The sequence below is a fragment of the Pholcus phalangioides genome, unplaced genomic scaffold (genome assembly GCF_987345545.1).
Source record: "Pholcus phalangioides strain wild (caught in Gottingen) unplaced genomic scaffold, Ppha-v1.0 ptg000004l_1, whole genome shotgun sequence".
Lineage (NCBI taxonomy): Eukaryota > Metazoa > Arthropoda > Arachnida > Araneae > Pholcidae > Pholcus > Pholcus phalangioides.
Window position 1 is genome coordinate 36,883,076 of NW_028301597.1, and position 25,885 is coordinate 36,908,960.

Consider the following 25,885-nt stretch of genomic DNA (forward strand, 5'->3'; position numbering starts at 1 on the left):
AACCTGATTCCCCTTGAAAGAAAGGCATGAGATTTCTAAGACTATTTTTATGGCTAATATTCGTTGTTTCTTTTTTTAATCCTTCAGTTTCCTTACAGGTTCAATCCTTTTGTTCAAGAAAGTTCTGGAATATACAGTATAACACTATATTTTGCAATAATAAGGCACTTCTATTCCATGTGGATATTTTTGTTTTAGTTTTCCAAGACCACTATCGTTTTAAAAGCATTCGTTTGAATAGGATATCTTAAATACTCGTGAAAAGGAAAACAAATACAGCTTTTCGTGTAGTTTACGTCTGTGAAAGTATGCATAGAGGTATTTTATACAATTCTTCATACGAACAAGGATGCTCTTGTCTCAACAGGATGGAAAGATTGCCAGATTTATTTGGTCTAAAAATCCAGACGAAAAACACAGAAATATTCCAAAGGTGAAAATACTCTACAGAGAAGAAGTGTTTGCCAATTTTTTTTTTTCGTCCGTTTCTACGAAATGTATTGCAAATATTCTTCCTTAAAAGTATATTATATTTTGCTTTGTCCCTCCATAGCATAGGAATTCCCTTTTCATTCCTGAATTGATGCGAAAGCATTTTTCTGAACGCTTGTTTCGGTTTTAACTAAACAAAATTGACTTTTAACGATATTCAATTTTTCCAATATTATATAAATATTTATTTTGTTTTTTGATGTACTTGTTGTTTCTTATGCAAGATGGAAGTGCGGCGAGATAGTCCTTGATTTTCGTATACAGGGTAATTAAGACAAAATCATCTGATTTGGAAATAATGCTACTACAAAAGTTGTTCAAAAAATATTGACTCATTTACCCCCTCATATTCACATACGAGGGGTTCACAACCAGGGCGTAGCTAGCCATTCCTGTGCCCCGTGCAAGAATTTGAATTTAGGCCTCTTCTGGCCCATTTTTGGGCCCATTTAGACCCATTCATGGGTCCCTTTTCCAAGTGGGCCCTGTGTGGGTGCATCTGTTGCACCTGCTAAAGTTACGGCCCTGTTGACAACCATAGTAGACCAAGTCCATTCATCTTTATTATAGATGCCAACACCTTAAAGTTTTCGTAAAAGCCCTGATTCTACAAATTTTGTAAAAGCAGGGCACTAAAAAATGATATTTTCAACTGAACTTGACGTGTTTAATTTCTTTACATCACTTGAACTGAATTAATTGTCTATCAAAGACTTAAAGGTGTTAGTATCCATAATAAAGATAAATGGACTTAGTCTAATATGGTTGTGAACCCTGCATATATTACTTGTCACACCACACACATTGGAACCCGGAAATTCAGGCCCTAAACAACTTTCAAAAAAGTCACTAAAGATAGGCATAAAGAAGTTGTTAACTAATGAAAAATAGAAAATTACTAGAAGCTGCAATCTATATATATAAAATTGATGTCCTGTTTGTGTGTCTGTGTATGTTCTCTATACAATTCTACAATTTTAGATCGATCGTCGCCAAATTTTGAATTTATACCAAATGGGACCCGACTTAAACGATAGGCTATTTTAAAATTTCGTCAGAGCAGGGCAAGTGCCCCAAATGGGCAAAAAACTGTCGGGCAACAATGGTTTTTGGGCCTCAACACGCCGCTTTGAGTGCACGCCGTTCCAACTTCACCTTACTCGATGGTTTACGTGTGAGAGAAGATTTTTGTGCCACAACAAGGAGAATTGGATTCCACCTTCATCCACGCATGGATAGCAGCTTGAAGGCAAAAAAAGAGGATGAGACTGATACGGGACTGTCTATTTGTGGACGGTAAATGTTTTTCAGTTGATTTAAATGATAATGCGATCATCGAGGTCCCATCAAATAGCCCAAGTAATACCGATGTCTGATCCCGGTCAATCGTGCCACAATCCGAAAATAACTCTCCTCAAGATAATCAAACTCCGGAAAACAATTGTTTGAATCATGTTAACCCCCTAGTTGATTGTCCGAATAACGATAATGCTTTAAAATGTTGTTTTTATAATATCTGTGGCTTACGGGCGAAACTTTCATCAAAACTTATCTCTGATCTTTCTGAATTTTTATTTTTCTGTTTAACAGAATCGTTTTATACAGACCAAGACCTGGAGGTGCGGGCATGGAGTGATTTCAATTTATTTATTTCACCGGCAAAAAAAACCCATATTCGGCAGTCCTACTGGCGGTATTATTCTTGCTATACATAAATCAATAACTATCTTGGAAATATTAATGATGTCTGAATTCGCAATATTTGCTAAGATCTCCCCATCTGATACTTTATTATTTCAAAATATAATTATTGGAACTGTTTATATACCCCAGAGAGCTCCAAAACAAAGAATTTTATTGAAATTTTAGATTTTTGTTACACTCTGGTCAGCAGAGGTCAATGGTTTTTGGTTGGTGGGGACCTGAACGGCCACTGCGGGGATCCCTCCGGTCGGGCACCTCCGGATCTTGCATCTGGAAATTTCAGCAGTAGGGGTTCTCTTGACCGTAAACGCGACAGAAGGGGAAATGCCCTAATTGATTTCTGGGAAACTAATGCAATAGCTGTCTTAAACTGTTCATACCCCGGGGATAAAGATGGAAATTATACTTATGTTTCATCATTTGGGAAATCAATTGTTGGTTATATTTTTTGCCCACTACAGTTCGCAATAAATAACATAATAAACTTTGAGGTCGAGCAATTTTTTTACTCTGACCACTTTCCAATTGTTGCCTACTTCCTCTCGTCGTCATCTGCACATGTTTTCCCTAACAACAACATTGAATCTAAGCTACGGTGGCAGCCCCAATTTACCCGATATGGCCAGAGTTGGTGTTTGGTTCAGTAGTAGCCCAAATTTACCGAAATTTTACAAAATACCTTTTCAGATTACATAGCTGACACATCCACTCACTAAATCACCGACTCAAATGCTAATTTTAAATTTTTCAAAAATAGTGTTTTTCATGCAACAACTCTTGCAAATATGCATCAACGGGTTAAAATGAAACAACGTAAATATCTTAAATCTCCCTGGTTTGACTTGGAATGCCGCATTTTAAAGTGAGATGTGAGATATACTCTAAGAAAAGCCCGACAGAGAAATTGCCCCGAACTTTTCACAAAATATTCTTGCTATACATAAATCAATAACTATCTTGGAAATATTAATGATTTTTGCAGTTGATTCAACTGGAAAAAATCTTTCCGTGATTCACATGTACCCGCGAAAAACACACATTTCCAGGAAATCCACCATAAAATACAAAATTCAACTAGTTCCTCTGAATTTTCGAAAGCTTTGAACATTTTTATACGAAATACATATTTTAACCCCTCACTAATTTCTAAACAATGTTGGTTCGATTATTTCTCTAATCTCTTTACGGCCCCCTCAACAGCTAACCTAACCCACTCCTTTGCCCACCCTTACTTTAATAACTCTTGCAGTTTTTTTAGCAGCGTCCATCTCAGTTACCGAATATTTTTCAGTGCTCTCGTTACTGAAACGTAATAAAGCCCCAGGGAGCGATAGCATCTCCAATGAATTCTTGACGAATTTGCCTCCTGACGGACATACATTCCTCATTCCTCATTAATTTTTTTAATTTCATTCTGTAAAGCGGTGATATTCCTCGATCTTGGTCCGAAATAATAATCTCACCAATTATGAAAAAAGGCTCTCCGTTGGACCCGAGCAATTACAGAGTTATATCTCTCTTGAACTGCACCTCAAAATTTTTCTCCCTTATACTAACGAAAAGGCTATATCATTGGTCGGAACAGAACGGGATTCTCCCTGAATCTCAAGGCACATTCCGTAAGAACAGGGGTTGCACTGATCACACTTAGCTCTATTGTTCAAATCCATCTTTGAAAACCCGCTCGCAAAGTTTTTGCGTGTTTTGTTGACCTAAGTCAAGCCTTCGATTCTGTTAATCGAAGCATTTTGTGGTGGAAGCTGTCTGACCTAGGAGCATGGCCCCCACATCCTGAAGCAGGGCCCCTAGGCTGGGATCATTTACGGGCCCCCCGACCAGACTTTTATGAGGCCCCCTTTATGATGAATTTATAGCGTGAAAAAACAAAAAAATGATTAAAATCCTCCCGGGCCCCAGGGCTGGAGCCTTGTCAGCCCACCCCTTGTGGGGGGCCATGCCTAGGAGTAAGCCATAAAATTATTAATTTACGATTTGCAGGGGCGTAGCCAGAAATTTCGTTCGGGGGGGGACCACTTTCATTTCGGGGGGGGGGGGACCAAAGTGACAGAACAATAGATTTGGCCATCTTTTTCCCTTTTTTTCGGTCATTTTCTCACATTTCGGGGGGGACCAGACCCCCAAGTCCCCCCCCCCTGGCAACGCCCTTGACGATTTGCTTTTCAGTGATGCCCGTGCAAGAGTAAGAAGCACTAATGGGTTAATAAATTCTTACCCTGTAGCCAGGGGAATTTTGCAGGGTGAACCTGTCTCCCCCCCCCCTTCTTTTTTCCCCTTTTTTTAGCTGACATTGAAAAATCTTTGTCAGTCTCATGTCGATGGCACTTCAATTAATAACTCCACTGAACTCAACATCCTCCTGTACGCAGATGATATTGTAGTACTGAGCGATTCAAAAATACAGTTGCAAAAAAAAGTCAATCTTCTTGACTCATACTTTAAATCTAACCACCTTACTGTTAATTTAAACAAAACAAAAATCATTGTATTTAGAAAGTCTGGCCGTCTCGCAAAAAATACTAACTTTTTTTGGGATAACGTTAAACTCGAAATAACCAGTAGCTATGTTTACCTTGGCCTCCCTTTTTCATCTTCAGGAAAATTTTCATTAGCAGCTATTTTCATGATTAAAAAGGCTTTCGCGGCCATGAACCAACTACTTGACTTACTGCGTAGCTCCAGAAAGCTCTCGCTGTGTGTGGCATTCAAATTATTCGATAGCCTTGTACGGTCTACTTAGGCTGACCATATTTCCTCGAGAGAAATACGGGACATCGGTATTCCAAATACGGGAAAATACGGGACTTTGCCAATTATCGCCAAAACCAAACAAAGTTGCCAAATATTGTTGAAATTACGGAAAAATCACAATGGCGGGAAATGATGCATTACTGCAAATTGCAGTGGATTAAAATGTATTCCACGGAAAAAAAACGTTTACCAAGGCAAATGTGGGAGATTAATATCCCATATATAGTTGTAACTATCATAAAATAATTTGAGTTGAAAAATAATTTCAATCTTCGACTTTAATAAAGAATAAAAATTCAAGTAGGCTTCGTGTGAAATACGGGAAAAACCGGGACACTTTTGCCAAAAAGTCGGGACGGCCAAAAAAAGAGAAAATACCGGGACTGTCCCGGGAAATACGGGACGTATGGTCACATTAGGTCTACTCTATGTTATGCTTCACCAGTTTGGGGTTTCTTCTATGCTGATATGCTACAAAGGGTCCATACGAGTTTTCTGAAAAGTTACTAAATCTAAGCAAATATTGTCCTGGTTATCTTGTCAGACTTGAGCTTGGTCGCCACCACATTGCCACTCAAATGTTTAACCAACTTATCACGTATTGGTTTAGGCTTCAAAAAATGGACGAAAATCGTCTACCAAAATTTCGCTTTCTTGAACTCTGCCGGCACACAGATTCGGAAAACTGGGCAAATTCAGTCAAGACCCTTCTGAATAACTGCGGTCGACCTGATATCTGGTGTACACCCACTCCTTACCTCACTCCAGTAGTTCTAATATCCCTTACTTATAATTTTACTGATATCTCTCTCCAAGAAGACAGATCTCGATTGTCTGCTTCAACATTATTTCATTTTGCCGATAATTTTGAATTTTCGCTGTCCCTACACTCTTACCTTCTCTTCAATCTCCCCTTGGCGGTCCGTAAGAATATGGCCAGTTTTCGCCTTTATCCTTGTATACTTCATACTAACAAAGGTATATTGCACAAATTTAACCCTGATGAACCTTGTCAGTATTGCAATCAACTAAATAGCTACAATGATCTTTTTCACCTGCTTAAGGAATGCACATTCTTTGCCCTTCAAAGACATACACATATCTCTAAATACCTTCGCCATACCTACTCCCGATCAAACTTTTATCTAATTTTTAGCAAACCCTTCTTCTATGTGTCTACATTTTTTTCGATTTATCGAGGATATATCAAAAATTGTATATTTCTTGGGGTAGTAGTTTCGACGCCCTTTCTGTTGTTGTTTGCTCTCCATCTCTGCCCATGCGCCCAGGTAACATTTTATTTATTTATTTTTTCAATCTATCTGGATTCGAAACTATATTATGCATGTATATTTTTTGTGTTCAAACCTTATGCATTTGTTTCTGTCTTGTGTATCTCCAATAATTTAATCAGTAATATTTGTACTTGTCATTCACTGGTGTACTGATAGGCACGATTGTGCAAATCATTAAAGGTTCAGTTCTTTCCTAGATGGCAGCATAAGCTCAGATATTTTGGGCTACTTTTGAGTCAAAAGTAGCCCAAAATATCTGGAAATTTTTTAAGAATTTGGCAACTCTGAATCACGTCAGCACTGAACTGATATTTTTCGGTGAAACATGGCAGAATTTGAGATCGATTTCAGAGGTGAACAGAACCTCTTATTACGACAGAAATCTCTGAAAATTACCGAATAGTGGGAACTGAAGTATGGAAAATTCACTCAAACACGAATCAAAAGATCCGTCTTGTTTCTAAATAACTGCAATCTTTTTGTTACAATTATTTTCATTGGCGCATAGTAGAGGACACCTGGCTCTGCGTAATCCGATGCGTCCCTATATCTGCTGGGGCTCCTCGATCGAATAACTTGTGCTGAAAAATCTATGTAACAAAAAATAATAATAATAGTAATAATTATTTCTGTGTCATAGGCAATATAATCGCGTCAAGTTGTTCGGTTTAAAATGTGATCCAGTGGAAAGAGGTTTTCACATGTAAGTAAATTTAATGAAATATAAATTCCTCTCGATCTAAATAAATTAATAAATGCTCGAAAAGAAATAATTGTAAACATTTATTTATTATTCATGATGTTGTAAAGGGCACTCCTTATGTTTCAAAATTTGCATTTACGTGTTTGTATGTATACAAAAAAAAGTTAAGCTTTCAAATTGTTTTTAGCGTTTGTTTCTAAAAGAAATATTCCCAATGCTAATTGTATACTTTGTGTTTTATTATTAATATTCATGCGAATTCACTGGATTCCCACCCTTAACGAAAGAGAACCATGCAATACTTATGTACAGAAGGGCCGGAACTGTGGTAGGGGTGGGGGGGGGGGGAAGAGGCAAAAGGGCAACTGCCCTGGGTGGCAATCTTGAGTAAGGTGGGTTGGGAAATTTTGAGAATAGATGTTGGAAAAGTTCAAAACCTAGAAAGAAAGTAGGAATTTTGAATGTATTTAATGGGGGGGGGGAGGGAGAATTAAGGTGTATTCTGGGAGGGGGCAGCAAGTTGGAGAAGAGGAAAATTTGAATTTGATGAGTGGTCAAGAAAATTAGTTTTTAAATTTTTATGCACCAGTTTTAATAGAGTAAATAGCATCATTGTGTGCATAGTGTAATTAAAAAGATCTTCAGTATATTATCTTCCTGTAGAATTCAGAAAAGCTGTAAGAACTTTTTTTTTTGTCGGTTTTTTCTCTATCAGGAAAAACGTTGGAAAGCATGACGAGAAGTTGTCGAGAGTGTAACAATGTCATGCTTTCAGATGTCTTTCTTGCCAAGAAAAAGGTCTCAAACACACACATTGCCAAAATATATATGTATAACACTATGGCTGTTATAAACCCTAGAATTGCAGTAAAGAACAAAAACAATAAAAAACAACATTCTTGTAATGAGTAAATGATGGATCAAGATTAAAAGCATAACATCCTAGATTCCAGAAACGGAACTGAAAATAATAAGTACCAGGACTCGCTATTTCAAATAATAAAAGTTTCTCCTTTAAATAATACAATGATCATGTCAAAAAAAAAAACAAAAAACAAAAACAGAGTTTTGATCAAAAACAATCTCTCGGTTCAATAAAAACGTGATTGCCAGAATAGAATTATAACGGCAAGTATGCAAATAATTAATTAAAATAGAAACATGTGAAATATATATGTATAACCTGAAGGAACCCATATGTAATCCTGAGAACAAAGTCCAAATGATAGATTGGGTAAAAGATTTTTTTGCCTTACGATGTATAGCAAACAAAAAAAAAGCTCTGAAAGTGTGTGTGTGTGTGTGCGCTAACGGACTTGGCAAATTCCAATACTGCGGTAAACCCTACTTTGATTATTAGCGAACTTTTAAAGGTGGAGTCACCTTCAGATAATAACAAATAGAGAAAAAAAGAAACACCAACCAAGAAGCCGAAGGAAATAAAATAGCAGAGGAGGGAAAAAAACGTTAACAGAAGACAATGGCATCCACCATTGACCAGGAAGAAAAGCAGCAACAGGCTAGAAAGAAATCACTGAAAAAGTCGTGAAACAAATATGGGATTATATTATGGCTGTTCTGAGGTTTTTCTTGCTGAAGAAAAAAATCGCCAATATATCGCTAAAAAGGAATAGTACTGTGCTCTTAAAATGAAAAAAATGATGATAAAAACTAAAAATAATAGCAAAACAACATTCTTAGACACTAAATAAGGGATTGAGATTGAAAATATAACACCCTAGACCAGATACGGGATTGAAAGTAATAGAAAGTAATTGAAAGTAAACCAGGACTCTTATCTTTTAAATAATACAATGCCCAGAGTAAAAAGCCTCTCTGGGTTCAGTCAAAAAAATGTGTGGATTCAATAAAAACATGATTGCAAGATCAAAGTTTTTACTAGTATTCAAAAAATTGACTAAAATGGAAGTATGAAATATACAACCTGAGAGAATACAAATGCAATCTCGAGAGAAAATTCCAAAATCAAACAATGTATTATACTTAGGAAATGGTATGTATAACAGGCAAAAAAAAGACCTTCAAAATGCTTACGAACTTGATTAATTCAAACGCTGGGTCTATGCAAAAACCTATCATTACCAGCAACCTCTATGAGGGAGGGGGGGGGGGGTTGCATCACCTCCCGATGATAACCAACAATAAAAAAAAGAATGACAGCCTATAAGCCCAAGGAAATAATGATAGCAGACAGAAAAAAAATTCACACACGGAAAAAGTGGCTGACCAGGAAGGAAAGCACCAAAAGGCTAGAAAGGACATCACCAAAAAATGGATTATACAAAAGCTGTTGCTAGCGCAAAATCAAAAGATCTTCTGCATTTTATCTTTCTGTAAAATTCTCATTTATCCAATTTTGAAGTTGTTCATTTTAGCCTTCAGTCATTCTTGTGTTTTTTGTAATGCTTCTTGATTTTAAAAAAAATACTTATCTTTAAATTTTGGGCGGTACTGTGTTTTTTTGCTAAGGAAGATTTCAGAGCTAATGAATATGGTTCTGGAACGAATTATCTTCATTCGCGAAGGTATCACTGTATTTCTAAAAGAAAAGATTTTTTGAATCGTGTTCTGGATGAAAATATCAATTTTAATGGCCACCCTATTTAAAGACAATTTTTTTGTCTTGCAGGTGTCCGTAAAAAAAGGGGGTTTCCACTGTATATACAAGGTGAACGTAAAATGTTCTGCCAAACAAAAGGGGATGATAGACAAGCTCAAGTGGAACATGAAACACCCTACCAACCCTGTCCTGTCCTGTTTTTTTTTTATTTAGGGTGGGTAATCGATTGTGGAAAAAAATATGTGTGAAGTCTAAAAAAACCTGCATTTGTGAAATTCTAAGAGACCTGCACGCAAACTAAGCACATATTTGGAAAAAACAGAAAAAATCCTATAAGACTCATTGACATATCTGAATTTATTGGCGAGCACAAGCACTAAAAATTAGCAATGTTCAAAACTGCATTGTTACCAAAATTTTTAATCGCAAATTCCGCAAACACCCTCTAGCTAGAGTCGATCAAATTTACCAAAAACTTGTCCATTGCACCAGCTTTCAAAAGAGCCTACAATAAACCACATCTAGTTCAGGAGAAATTTAGTCTTTGTTTGCCATACGCCACTAAAATCTGTGTCTGTCGAAGTAATTTAGTAGGTTTTGCCAACAATTCCATTTTTCACTTCACCCATCTCTCAGCATTTGAAGCGCGCAATTAAATACGTATATCCTGTAGATAAAGGTAATGTCGCCGTATAGGATTTTTTCTACAAAATCAAACTATCACTAAAATCTATCTACCAATTCTGAATTTTCGTCTGATATCTACTTTGGCAAATGTCAATTTCAGTGATGTATTGCAAGAAAGGCTAAATTTCTTCTGAATTAGATCACCAATATGGTTTATTGTAGGCTCTTTTTACAGCTGGTACAATGAACAAGTTTTTGGTAATTTTACTGATTGTAGCTACAAGGGTGTTTGCGGAATTGAAGATTAAAAATTTTGGGGACAATATGATTTTGAACTTTGGCAATCGTTCAGAGCTTGTAGCTCACCATTAAATACAGATATTTCAATGAAATTAGTGTCACGTTATAGGATTTTTTTTTGCTCTTACCTAATATATGTTTAGTTTGAGTGTAGGTCTCTCAGAAACTGGTTGTTAACACATTTTTTCCGCATAATCGATTATTCACTATAACTTGGAAATGGCTCGAGATAGGACAGGGTTGGTACAGGGTGTTTCATGTTCCACTTGGGCTTGTCTATCGTCCCCCTTTTGTTTGGCATCACATGTCACGTTCACCCTGTGTATAGGCCTATAGGGAAAAATTATTCTGTTCATGTTTTGTTGTTTTATTAACCTACTCCATAGAAAGTACGCTGAGGAATGTATACAAGGTGCATGTACAAGGTTAAGTAGTAGTAGTGGAACCTCCATAATAGAAACCCTCTGTTAGCGAACATCTCCCAATAACATGCCCTTGAAAACTTAGGTACAGGGTCTCTGTGTATTTTGCTGTACCATTAACAGACACTCCCTATTAGCAGACAAAATTTTGGTTTCATAGTATCCGTTATCAAGTTCCATTGTAATACTCTTCTCTTTCATGTATATACATAAAAGAGAAGAGTGACATACAGTGATACCCCAAAGCAGAATGTTTTGCATTGCTCTGCAACAAATCTTCGGTCAACTGGAAATTTTCTGCAGTAAAAATTCCCTTAACAGTTCTTTCTTCATTTTCCTTTAAATTCTTCCAGATTATTCCGCAGTAGCACTGAATGTTCTGCAACTTACGTTGCAGATTTCGGCATATTCTGCTTTGAGGGCCCCAGCGTATGTCAGTAATTCGTTCCAAGACAGTAAGCCAAACTAAAGCCCAGCCCTACAAACAAGCATTACAAAGAAACATAAACTTCATATTAAAATGGGCAACACATGCACGCACAATCTAACATTTACCAATTGGTTGGAAATTCCACAGTGGAATATGGAGGAGGTACATGTGTGTTTTAGTAGTAGTCATGTAAACAAATGTTATTAAAAAAATAAAATAAAATATAACTTTTAGTGTAGAAATGTAGACTTGTATATATTTATTTATAGGCATAATTATGGGGGGGGGGGGGGTGACTAAGCACAGGCTATAGACCAGGATGGCAAATATGGTCCGGGAAATTGGAGTAGGAAGGGAAAAGAGTGGCAGAATCATAAATCTGCCTCTGCCTGTAGACAGGCGAGTCCAAAAAAAAAATAGTCACCATAAAAAAATTCTTAAGGTCCCCAAAAAAGTGACCCAGAGAATGCGTGCAAGCATGTAAGTGACCTAGAGAGTGAAGTGCTATGTCAGCAAGTGATAGAAAGCATAACCTAGAGAGCAGGGCGTTAAGTCAGTTGGTGATTAAAAGAGAGACCAACCACGTGTGTGAGCATAGGAGGGACCTGAAGAGCAAGTGATTATGTCAGTGAGCAACTAAAAGAGTGACCTAGAGGGCCCCAAAGCAGAATGTGCCAAAATCTGCTACGTACGTTGCAGAACAATTAGCGCTACTGCAGAACAATCCGGAAGAATTTTAAGAAAAAGTGCTAAAAACACTATTACATGTATGGGGATTTTTACCACAGAACATTTCCAGTCGGAAGAGGGTTCGTCGCAGAACAGTGCTAAACATTCTGCTTTGGGGCTAGAGGATATGGAAGCATGTGAGTGATCAAAAGAGTGACTTAGAGACAGGAATATATATATGGCGGGGGGGGGGGGGGTTATAAAGCGGGGTAAGCCAAGGGCAGAAAATTTGAATGAGTGGTCAAGAAAATTTACAACGGGTTAAGGGCAACCAAATTAGTGGAGCCAACAGGTGGCTGGCCAAACCTTAAATCCGTGTCTAGACAAAGAGCCTGACGATGTTCCTGTATGTTGGGCATCGTCAGAAAAATTCCACAGTTATTACAAGGTGCATGTGCGGTAAAAATGCTCTCATCTAATACAGAAAAAGTCTGATTTTTAACCACAATCGGGCATCCTTAAGAGACATCACAAATCTTAGGGTTGGCGCAGTATTTACCGTTATTTATCATGGTTTTACCATCATGGTAAAAACATGTTCCCCCCCCACAGTTTTTACCACCGTCAGAGGGAAAGAAAAGAATTTTTTGCCATTATTAAAAAAATTTATCCACTCATTTGTTTTTTTTGAAGAAAACACATAATTTTAGGTAATAATTTTTATGTTTTAATTCTTTTTCAGTTAAGATATACATTTTCTGAACTTTTCCCATTGTTTATCGGCTTATATGGGTCATATATATATGCAATACACTAATACCTTATTGCAGGGCTTGACAAATCCCAGGCGGCAGGTCTCCATTGCAACTAAAACATTTATATTGGTGCCTGAAATTTTCTGTGTGATTACTAGCTCGGGCAAAAAAATTGCACTTGCTTCCTAAAGTATTTTGTTGGCACTTAGATTTGTCTTGATTTTTGTCAAGCCCTGCCTTATTGGTAAGCTAACAGTTTGGTCGTATTTACCAGGTTTTTATATCAGTCAAAAAACTTTCCTGTGATAAACCAATAATAAAGTTGTCATGAAATATGAAGCTTTTTACATGATTTCATACAAACAGGTTAGCCAAAAAAAAACAGACTTCAGAAGCATTATTTACTTTTTATTAAAATTTTCTGACTAACACTGATAATTCTTCTGGTTTTATCCAATTTTCTTCTGCTGATGTATAGAAATAGAGCAGAAGTATTTTAAAAAACAAAAAAGTTATCAGTATTACGTATATAATTTGTGCACAGTTTATCCTCTTCTGTGGTAGCCAACTATAGATATAGAGATCCAACTGTATGCATACATTATAAAATACACTAATAATTACAACTTAATATATCTCTGATTTCATAAATATTAATCTTTATAATTAAATTAAAGACAGTTACTCTACATATTATCATTAAAATATAAAGGTTAATTGTATTTACTAGGTTTTTATCGGCAAAAACCCAACCTTGACTTATAGACAGAACATGCATTACTATGGCCCTCAGATTATGCTATTGTGCAGATGGAAGTTAATTTAAGAAAAAGAGTAATAAATGCAAATTTGTAATTTTATCTTGAGCAGCTACACATTTAACAATCATTTTGCTTAACGAAAGAAAAAATATGTAATGATTCTGTGAGCTAAATTAATGCAAACTGACTGAACCTCACCTAGGGTTGAAGTCTTTTTCGAAGTTTGTATAGCTTAGTTTTTACGCTGAAACAAAATGAACTTGATTTGACATGAAAGTGTTTTATGCTTTAAAAAAATTCTTTATTCACATGTTTTGAATAGTACCGCTTTATCATATCTTGATATGATTAGTTATTATGCCTCATTGGAAAGAAAAAAACTGTTTTGGGCTACACTCAAAATACAAATAATAGGTGACGGCAATGATTTTGGAGCCAAATTTACCATTGTAAGTGGGGGAAACTGCAAATTTTTTCCTTTTCCACTGAAAACAGTATTGATTTATTAGAACAATATGTAATACTTACTTGTTGGGCTGCATCAGTATTTATTCTGAGCCACGGGTTAGACACCCCCTGATTTACATGGCACAGTAAAACCTAGGATTATGAGTAACTTGGTTCATTTTGTTATGCAAGACAAGCAGAAACTTCAAGTGATGGCGACAGAAGGTGAAACATAGAGAACATGTTGCGAGTCCATAAATGAAAAGAAATTTTTTGAGGGACACATTAGAGCAGCAGTTGTTGACATTTTTTGACTAGCTGAGCTCTTTTTGGTATATAATTTCTGTGGCGGAGCCCTGTAGGCCAATCTTTTATTTATTCATCAAATACTGATTTTTATTACCTAAAATATTTCTATTTTTTTTCAAATTTACTGTTTTATTTATTTTCTTCAAGCAACTGTGGAGCACCGGTTGAGAACTGCTGTACAATAGTAGTGTTTCCCAAAGTGGAACATACCAGGGGGGTTGATAACAGTTACGGGATATGATATAGGATTCTATGGGATCGGTTTGGAAGGGGCAAAAATATATGGAAATAAATTTGAGTGATGGGCAAAAAGGTTTAGAAAATTATGCTCTAGAGCAGCGGTTCTCAACCAGTGCTCCGCGGAGCCCTGGGGCTCCACAGCCACTCGAGAATAATAAAATAAATCAATAAATTTGATTTAAAAAAAAAAAAAGGCCTAAAGAGTAACACCATATAAATAATGTACTAAAAAGGGCTCCTCAAATTAAACAGGGCTCCGCCAGAGAAATTATTCACTGAAAAGGGCTCCTGGAGTTAAACAGGGCTCCGCCAGAGAAATTATTCACTGAAAAGGGCTCAGCGCGTCAGAAAAGGTTGAGAACCGCTGCTCTAGAGAAGTGTTTTTCGACCTGGGGTTCGTGAGTACTTTGTAAGGAATCTGCAGAATCATCTTCATTTACTATGATTGCATGAATGACACATTTTGTACTGTAAAATTATAATTTATTCCAGTTTTTATATGCAAACTTTAAAAGAACTAGAGATGTAAAATTGTCGAGAATAATCGTTAGGAGAATATTCTCTGAAAGGACTACTAATATAAATAACTTGAGAATATTCTTATTATTCTTGGTGAGAATATTCTCCTGTTATTTTAATATAAATATATATAATATCCTTGAAAATATTCTCCGGAAGGACTACTTTTACAAATTACTGGGGATATTCTTATCCAAAATAATAAGAATTATTCTCAAGTTATTTATATAATAGTTCTTCCAGAGAATATTCTTAAATATTCTCCTCGATGAGAATATTATTCAGTTATTTATAATAGTAGTCCTTCCAGAGAGTATTCTCAAGAATATTACAAATATTCTAAAATAACTGTAAAATATTTTCCAAGAAATAATGTACAGAATTTAAGTTTCTGAATAAAACAACAGTTCTGTATCTTCTTAGACTAAAGGTGATTGTATAAGAATAGCTTCCTTTGTCAATCAACTTTGAGTTATACTCGTTGCTTTGAACTAATTTCTGAAAATTTATCTAATTTTAAATAGCTTTTTAAGGTTTTAATCTAAAGGTTTCTAAAATCTTCATAACCAAACTTTTAAAACCTCTCAGCATGACCAGGAGAATATGTTGAGAATATTCTAAAACTAAAAGTTGTCATTGGATTGGGGGGGAGGGGTGATTATACCAAAAATTTTTTTGTTGTAAATGTCTCAGGCAATGAAAACTGATTTATATTTCATAATATAAACAAAATTATTAAAAAAAAGTGAGTTATTTAAAAGAAAAAGAATATTCTCAATTATTCTCTAATTTTTATATCTAGGAGAATAGGCCTATTTGTTCTCTGAGAATATTCTCACACACACCTCACATCTCTAAAAAACACAATATATTTTTAAAATTTTATGGATGCTATTGGGCATTGAAATCGACCTTCTAGAGACTGGGGGGAGGGTGTCCACGGTGCATTGATCTTCACTACAAGGTGTTTGCCACATTAAAAAGGTTGGGAAACATTTGTACTAGTTCAGTCTTCAATCGCTAGTCCTAGAAACATTTCTTCTAATTCACGTAGTCACTACATAATTCTACATTTAATACTACAACACCATTTCTATTTTAGTTGTTATTACTGTCTTAGCCATCAGCAGATTTGTAAATTATTTCTTTAATTTCTGCTGGTTCGGGATACTGTTCAAATGTTTTCACCCATCTGCTATTGTAAAAACCTTTTAAGAATGCTGCACTAGAGCAGGACTTGACAAATTCCAGGCACCAAATCGCTATGACTACTAGAAAATCAGTATTGGCACGTAAAATTTTCTAAATGTGATTGCTGATTTAGAGTCTAAGGATGACAAACAGTTTTCTGATTTCATTACAGTGTTTTCAACATGGAAGGAGTTATAAACTCCCTGAAAAGTAGAAAAAACATTTAGGACTTTTTCTTGTGCCAAAACCATGCTTGACTCCTCTTTTGGCTGGCGTCTAAATATTTTTTTGATTTGTCAAGCTCTGCACTAGAGCACTAAAAAGATTTTGTTGAGCATCACTAGGTTCGGAACAGCAGTACTCTTTGTCTGCAGAGCTTCATGTGAGTGGATGTGTCTTCTCTTTCTCACTCTCAGTTGTGGGTAATTTTCTCCTATGATCAATCTTCAGTTAGTGCGCCCCACTTGTATAGTCAACACACGTGCAATTGTATACTATTTAATATACTCCAGTCAGACCTCAGTATAGTGTCCGCCATTTTTAATGACACATCCCTTATAATATCAATGTTCATGGTTTCCTGCTGTGTAATTAGTGAAAGATTTACTCATTATTAAGTAACTTTGCTTATGAAGTCATTTTTATTCTGTCCCCAGGGAGGACGTTATACCAAGGTCTGACTGTATATCATTGTAATTACGTGTGTGTGTGTGTGGGTGGAGTGTAAAGCATTTTTTTTTTCATTTTCTGTCCAAGTGTAGTGACTGGTCTTCTTTAGTGACTGTACTGCAACAATGGCTCCCACGAAGAAAAAGGTTGCAAAGGGAGGAAATAAGAAGATAATGATCACGATGGATCTTAAGAAGGAAATAATTGAGAAGTGCGAGAAAGGTATGCGAGTGTCTGACCTTGCAAGATTCTATAACAAATCTGCATCCACGATTTGCACAATATTAAAGAAGAAGGAAAAAATAAAGGGAATAAATGCAGCAAAAGGTGTCACAAAAGTAACAAAGCAACGGCCACAGGTTCTGGAAAATGTTGAGAAGCTGCTCCTCGTGTGGGTAAACGAGAAGCAGCAAGGCGGTGATATTTTGACTCAGAAAAATATCTGTGAAAAGGCAAAGGATTTATATACTGATCTCGTGAGTAAAATGCCAGGTACGTCGTCAGAAAATGAAGAAGGCTTTAAGGCGAGTAGAGGATGGTATGAAAACTTTAAGAAAAGAAGTGGCATCCATGGTGTTTTGAGGCCTGAAGAGGAAGTGAATTCGGACGCTATGATGTTTGCTGCAAAGTTTCAGATGCTGATGGTTTCTGAGTCTTATTTACCACAGCAAGTTTTCAATTGCTGTGAGACAGGGCTTTTTTGGAAAAAGATGCCAAAGAGGACTTACATTACAGCTGAAGAGAATGCATTGCCTGGCCATAAGCCCATGAAAGACCGTCTCACCCTCTTATTGTGTGCTAATGCAAGTGGGGATTTGAAAGTCAAGCCTCTGCTGGTTTATCATTCCGAGAATCCACGAGCTTTCAAGAAACACAAAGTGCAGAAAAGCCAGTTAAATGTAATGTGGAGGTCCAACAGCAAGGCTTATGTCACTCGTATGTTGTTTGTTGAGTGGATAAACGAAGTCTTCGGTCCTGCAGTGAAGGAATATCTTATAGAAAATAGTCTGCCGCTCAAAGTGTTGCTGGTTATGGGTAATGCTCCTGCTCATTCTCCAGGTTTTGAAGACGACTTATTGAAGGAATTCCAATTCATTAAGATCAAGTTTCTTCCTCCCAACATCACTCCACTACTCCAGCCATTGGATCAGCAAATAATTTCACACTTCAAAAAGCTTTACACCAAAGCATTATTTCAACGATGCTTTGAGGTGACTGAAGGAAAAAATCTTACTCTCCGAGAGTTTTGGAAAAATCATTTTGACATAGTGAACTCCCTCAAGATCATAGATAAAGCCTGGGGCAAGATCACCAAAAGAACCCTCAATACTGCCTGGACTAAATTGTGGTTTGATTGCGTTGTTGAACATGATTTAGAGGGGTTTGCTGATGAACAGGAGAAATCACTTGTCGAAGAAATTGTGTCTTTAGGGAAAACATTGGGACTAGAGGTGGATGGGAATGATGTTCAAGAGCTGATGGAGGAACATAACCAGGAACTGACCACCAACGAACTTATGGATCTGTATTATCTGCAACAGCAAGAGGTTATTGAGGGGATCTTGTTCGAAAAGGAGGAAGAAGAAAAGACGGAAGAATCCCTTTCTTCAAATGAGATTAGAAAGATTTGTGAAATGTGGGAAACAGTGCAAAATTTTGTCGAAAAACACCACCCAAATAAAGCTGTAGCAGTGCGAGAAACAAATCTTTTTAACGATAATGCTATGTCACATTTTCGCGAAATCCTCAAAAGAAGGCAAAAGTAGGTGTCATTGGATGCTCCATGTTAAAGTCGCACAAAAAAGAAAGATTCCATTGAGCTAACGGATGAGTGACATTGAGTTTGCAAGTTGTCCTACATATAAGCCCTCATTCTATTCAAGAACAAACTCTTAACAAACATAAAGTGTTGTTAATTTGCAAACAATATCATATTTTTTCTTTTGTGACACTGATGTATTACTACTTAGACCAGAGCTTGACAAGCCAAAAAAAAAATATTGGTCATCAGCGAAATTTTTTTCCACAAAAATGGTTCGACATAATGCTTTCCTCAGGACTTATGACTTCTTCCTGCAAGACATTATGACCATGTGTTAGCTTTCCATGCTAACACATGGACAATATACACTCAAAAAAGTGCTGTCCTCAGTCTATTCAGTTATCATAAACAAAAAAGAAATTTGGTGCCAATGTCAGTTTTGTAGTCAACATGGAGATCTGGCTTCAGGGATTTGACAAGCCCTGACTTGAGCTGTGAGAGGTCTTTATGTAGTTTTTTCATGCTAAGTTTTGTGTTGCTGATGCTCTTTTGCTCTTTTTTTTGTCTTGTTTGATGGCCTTTTTTTATTAAAATATGAGCAGCGTACTTTTCTTCTTTGCAACCCTCCCTAAAATTTGTCTTAAAGCCCATGAAAGGCAAAGAGGGTGTTCATATGTATTATATTGCAGAGGTTCCTAACCTTTTTTTTACTGCGGCCCAAAATCAACAACTTAATCAACTTCATTATTCATATTTCTTAGTTTTCAAAATCAGTAAATGAGTGGTGCAAGAAGTGCATTTATAACAGGATTTTAAGTAGATTTGTACAGTCCATCTCGGTGAGCCTGAGCTTAAGAACCCCTGATTTATGCTAATTGGCGTTATGGTATTTTTACTTATAATTTTTATATGAATAAATGATTATGGAATGAACCATCTGAGTTTCTTTTTTTTATTTATAAATTTGCTTTTTATACAGTACTTTGATTACGATCATGTTTCTGAAATTGATTACTCTTGCAGACCAAAGCACCTCTATGTTTCATTGTTAAAAAGCGCAAAAAGTTTTTCTTTATTTCTATGCGTTCACAAGAGTTTCTCTCTGGGTTTGGAAAATAACATTAGATTGTAAATTATGTATATAAATAGTAATGTCTGTCATCTATATAGATAGAGAAAATATGTTCACAATTGAAGTAAATAATGCTTTTGAAGGCTGAAGAGCATGTACAACATTAAAGTAACTGAATATTTTGTGATTATGAAACATGTAACTCACAGTCTGCGAGTGTTTCTAGAAATCAGTATCTCAGACTTACCAATATTTGAGTTTTATAACTTTGATGAAAAAACCATGCTTTGATTTCCCAGGCACCAGAGATTTTTATAACATAACAAATAAAAAATTGGCATTGGCATCCAAAGTTTTCTATATGCGATTACTGAATTTATTATGACTCTGAAAACAAAACTTTTCTGGAATTTATGTCGGCATGTTTACCAACATGAAAAGTGATCATGAAGTCCTTGAAAAAAATAAATTATACACAGGCTCTCCCAAATTGCTTGCACTGCAGATATCTCAACAACTGTTGATTTTAGAAACTTACTTTTAATTACAAAAGTTTTTCGATTGGGGTGCAGTTACCTGTCATATGCAACCTAACCATCACTGTGCTTCTACAGACCACACCCTTTTCTTATATCTTGTATGCACAAAGGCACAGGTCTCACAGAGCAGGACACCATGCAGCATATATGTGAGCCGCTGTGGTGGTCGAGTGGTCATAATGACGTGGTCGGACTTGCATCGCGAGTATCCGGGTTCGAACCCCACTGTCGCCATGGTGGTGGTCGGCTGAAGTTGGTTTCCTGTGGTTCCCAACTTCGAGGAGCAAATGTGAGCCGATCTCCCCATTAAAAAGTCTCGCCACAGAGAGCAACAGGCCTACAACGATTAATTATTCAATCATTACACTTCACTCATAGTTAGAAAAACTGGTGACAGATGGCAGCACTACACATAACAAGCATTACACAGAAACAAACTTTACGTCAGGTTTCACTACACATACATACACATTCCCGCATGTACCAATTCGTTAGAGGTTCCGCAAAGGAATATGGACGAGGTACATGTGTGGTTTAGTAGTATATATGTGAGTGAGAGATATTATGTAGAGTGAGACGCTATGTTCTGGCAACTTATCACTGAGATGGCAAATTTTCATTGGCCCAAAAATTTCCATTTTTATGAACTGTACACAAATATAATAAACTCAACCATTTAATTTTTTTCTTCACAGTTAATGAAAATTATATTTTTTGAAATTATTTTGACAATTACATAATTTTCACAACTTTTAATTTCAATTTACGTTTTGCAAATGGTGAAACCACACCCTCAATTGGTGATAAATGCTGAAAACTTCACAGCCAAATATCTCAGTCAATGCATTAAAAAAATATGAATTTTTTATAAATGACTTCTAAGAGTTGTATTTGCATTTCACTAATTGGAGGTTTTAGTACACAAGCCTACATAAAAAAAGTTAGGTTGATTTTTCTTTTTCTATGTATGTATAATTGGGGAAAATTTGACATTTTGTGTAACTGCATGTCATTTCAAAATTTTGTAATTGAAAGCATGTTTCTCTAGGGTCAAGGGTTGCAAACAATTTAGGACACCCTGCATATCAGGGGTGCACAACCTTTTCAGTCCGCTGGTCAGAATGCAGTAATTCTGCTGCTTGATGGCCAGCAACTTGTATATACAGGGTGATCATATGATCTGTGTTTTCTGAGACATTCTCATAATTTTGGTCATCCAAAATTTTTTATTAAATGTCCCATTTTTTTCCTTTAATTTTAAACAAAGCCTGTTTTAATTTATGAAAGCAAGATTTAAGATTACTTTCATGACTCACAAATTAATGCCTTTGACAATTTTGTTAGTTGTAATTGGCAACTTTTTGAAACCATTGAACTTTCGACAACCTTTGAAATTTTTTATTGCTGTATTTTACCTCTTCACTAGGCTATTTTTTTGGCTGTATTTGACAACTTTACTTTCCTTTGGAATTTTTTTAAATGAAATAAGCAACTTTACTTGTCTTTGACAAATGTTTTGTGATGGAAGGTGATATCCGGTATGGATCCAGATTTTCCATATTTTTATGAAGGAAATGTGGTCAGTCTAGGTATTTATAGTGTTATATATATATAGAGCCCGGATTATATGCACTAAAAAAGTGACGAAATATGCTCTAAAAATATGCAAACATGCACTTGAAAATGCCAAATTATGCATTAAGACCCGAAATATACACGAAAAAATCATGAAAAAGTTTTAAAATTAATATTTTCTATTCCTTAGTGCATATTTCATTTACAAAAAATATCCCCCCCCCCACATATACCTGCATATGCAAAAAACTTCTACACATTTTTTATTTAGGCATTTTTAATTTCTAGTTTGTTGTAGCTGCTCAGTAACGAAATACCAGTAACAAAAGAATTTCAACACTATTTCTGAAAAATTGAACGCTTTTTGTTATATCTCCAGAAATAGCCGTAATAATAGAATACTTGATATTTGGAAAATACGAACATCTCTATTAATTCACTAAATTCCACCTGCGGCACAAAAACCAATGTAATAAAAATAATAGTAACCCCCCTCCCCCTTAATGGAGACCTGTCAAATGCGGTCACCCTTCTTTTACGGCCAACTAATATTTTCCCTTTGTTTATTGGAAGTATGCATTTGAAATTACTGCTGATCCCTTGGGAATACGTGAGGAACACGTTTTTAAAAAAAAAAAAAAAAAAAAAAAAAAAAAAAAAAAAAAAAAAAAAAAAAAAAAAAAAAAAAAAAAAAAAAAAAAAAAAATCCCTGGTCAATGGCCACCCCTCTTTTACGAACGAATTTTTTTACCCTGTGAACGCAAAAGAGAGGCTTTACGGCATTATTAGCAATATTAATAATATACTTGAAAAATCATAAAGTGATTCTGCTTAAATAAACTTCCAAAAATATGCACTTATTTTGAAAATTCTTCAATTTTATGCATTTATATGCATTAATGCTAAAAAAGGCCAAAATATGCAAATGCATATGCACATTTGCATATAATCCGGGCTCTAGTTATATATATTGATACTTTTCTACTGGAGCACCTGTCATGGGCCAGAGGTTGTTTACCCCTGCTGTAGGCTATGCTTATATGATTGTTTTTTTGTGGAGAAAAATGTTTTGCTTCTGAGAAATATGTCTGATGATTAGTTTTTTTGAATAGGTCAGGTGGGGTAAAATGGTCATAAAAAGAGGTATTTTCATCTTTGAAGAGGTATAACCATATGAATTTTTCAAAAATAAGATATCTTTTGGCTGATATTTTACATTACATTCTTAGAGAGAAGATTAGCACATTTTTCAAAAATATTTTTTGAGTGTAACAGTTTTTTTTCAGCAACTTTTTAGACCTCACTTTTATGACCACTTTACCCCATGGGGTAGGGTAAAGTGAGTAGTGCATGGGGTAAAATGGTCATACCAAATAATAATGAAATTTTAAGAAAATAATCAGTAGGCGTTGAAATTTTATTTAACACATCAAACAATCATTTTCTATTTTTAAATTTATAACTTTTAATGTGCTCTATGGTTAAAACTTGGCTTCATTTAGGATCTTCAAATACAACTGTTCCCTTATTTCATTTATGTCGTCATTTTCTGGAAATGTATAAAAATTCATTATTTAGGTTTTTTCATGATAAAAAATCTTTATTAATCACTTGTCTGATAATTTGCATTATTGGTCTTTGTTCTCTTCATAATAAACCAGCACCCCACACACACACAGTCTTCTGACATCTTTCATAAAGTTAGAATAGCTATAGATTTGCCTCAGATCTTCAGGAAATTTTTTCTTTGGCTATGGGAGTTTAATGAAATTTTCGCATATTTTTATTTTGTGGCAGTCAAAGTTCAACTATTTCCTATAATTAAGGTTTCTCCTTTGCCATTCTGAACATGTTTTCATTTTGCCTTTGAGTTCTGTATTACCCTTTCGTTTACAGCTGAGATTAACGAGGGCAAGGTAGTCAGTATATGGCTCGTTTCAAGTCTTTCACCAGACACAACACTGATATTAGCTAATCTTGACACTTCTTCACCTTCAATGTTCAAGTCAGCCATTCATGAAATTGATTCTGTATCTTTATTTTACTTGGTCGTGAATTGTGGAAGTTCAACATCTACAAAAGGGTGAGGGTTGTTCACATTGAGCAAGAGATTTCAAGCCTTCAACACCAGTCTCCTTTGCATGTCACCCATGATTTTCTTCTACAATCCTTTTTTCTTGACTTGTTAATGACCCATCTTCTTTAAGAGTGATATGGAATCTTCAACTCGTGTTCTTGCAGCTCACATGATACTCTGATGCTCTTTCCAACAGCTAGCAATACTAATAGAAGGATGTCAGAGTACTGTTGTATATTCTTTTCACCTATAGGTTCAAACACCTACTTTCCAAGCACATGTTTGCTCTGGAAAAAAAAAATGAACTGTAAAAAGTAAATTAAGTAAAAAAAACTATCAAGTAAAAAAAAAATTTTAAAGTTCAATTATATGTTAGGCAAAATAGCTCCTAACAACTAAGTGTTAGTTAAGCCTAATGCTATGACCACTTTACCCCACGTTGTTTAAATTACTATAAAATATGAAATATAATGATTACAACTTACCGATGAATGAAATAATGTTCTTGAGACACTACTGGAGTGCCCTGCACAGCCAATCTATGAAAAGTTTGAGAAACTAAAATGGTAGAGAGAAGTTATTCAGGCACTCAAAGAATAGAACCCGAGCTTGAACAGTAAAAAAAACTGTTTATTGCCACTAAAATGTTGCTTGGCATAAAATTTTAAGTGAAAAACTTTGCTGCTTGCAAGTCAAAGTTAAAACAGAAATTTGGTAGCAATATCAATTCAAATTCTGAAGTTATGTGATTTTATGTTCAGTATGACCATTTTACCCCACCTGACCTACTTACCAAGCCCTGTATTAAATTGGGGGATAAAAATTCTCTTTATCCAAAATTTAAGTCTTGGAAGTTAGACTATAGTTCAATGCTCTTTTAAAGAGCATTGAACTATAGTGAATCACTGCAATCATATGCAAATATTGATATTATCAAAATGTAAAAAAATGAAGATATTGATTTCAAAAGCTATTAGAAAGCAAAGTCTCTTTTTTTTTTCCTCCTGTTGGAATACTTTTATAAGTTATTAGCATTATATTCAGTTCCTATTTATAATTTGTTGTAAACTGTTGTCAGCATGACAACATATTATTTCTTATTGATATTTTATTGAAGGGCAGTGTACATGCATGCAGAGGTTCACTTATTATTTAATATTTTCATATCTATGTTGCATTGTTGATTGGATTGTTTGTGATCAAAGGAAACTGGATTAGTTGGATCTCATTTTTTATGTAAAACTTTTTTTTTAATGTTGCCATACTATAATAAATGAAAAGGGTAAAGTTTTTATTTTAGAAAGCCCTTGTCTGTTTCTAAATTCATTATAAAAGTGTTAAATAAAAAAATGAGAATTTGATGTAAAAACGTGTTTCTTTAAAAGGGAGAAATATTTTAAAAAATGTCAGTATCAAATAGAGATGTTCATAAAGGGAAAAATGTGTTGTAGGACTCATGAGAGCTGGGTTTTTACTAGCATTTGCAACACTGCTGTAGAAAAATCATGGAGCAGAGCAAGACAATGCCACTTATATCTATGGTTAGTTATGTATCTACCCTGCCTTCGTGGATTTTTCCTTTAATCTCCATGTGCTATGATTACCACAAGAGACTTATTATAAGTGAACTGTCTAATGTGGTACAGTGACAATGTTTTTGAAACAAAAGCAGCAGAGAGGGATTGAAATTGAATGAGTTGGAGTTTGTATAGCACAGTATCATTTACTAAGAAGCTTTTAGAGTATGGCGCCACCTCAGAAAATAGTAAGACATGTAAAAGCCCTTAATGGAAAAATGTTCTAGGGCATGCGAAACAAACTGTAGCTGATTTTTGTTTAATGGCTGGGGTTGTGAAATGCTCTACCATCTTCCCTCTCAGAATTTGATAGACAAATCCGATGTGGCATTTTTCTTATTTCAGCACTATTTGATATTTGTTCTATATTTGTGCTTGACACTTTCAACATGTTCTATCT

General features: G+C 35.4%; 1 protein-coding gene across 1 annotated transcript in view; it reads left to right on the top strand.

The window, feature by feature from the left end:
- Positions 1-6,847: 6,847 nt before the first annotated feature.
- LOC149087377 (uncharacterized) overlaps positions 6,848-25,885 on the top strand; it is a 62,591-nt gene continuing 43,553 nt past the window's right edge. The window contains exon 1 of the mRNA XM_089231453.1: positions 6,848-6,963. The gene's annotated coding sequence lies outside the window, so the exon portion shown is untranslated. The remainder of the gene's footprint in view (positions 6,964-25,885) is intronic.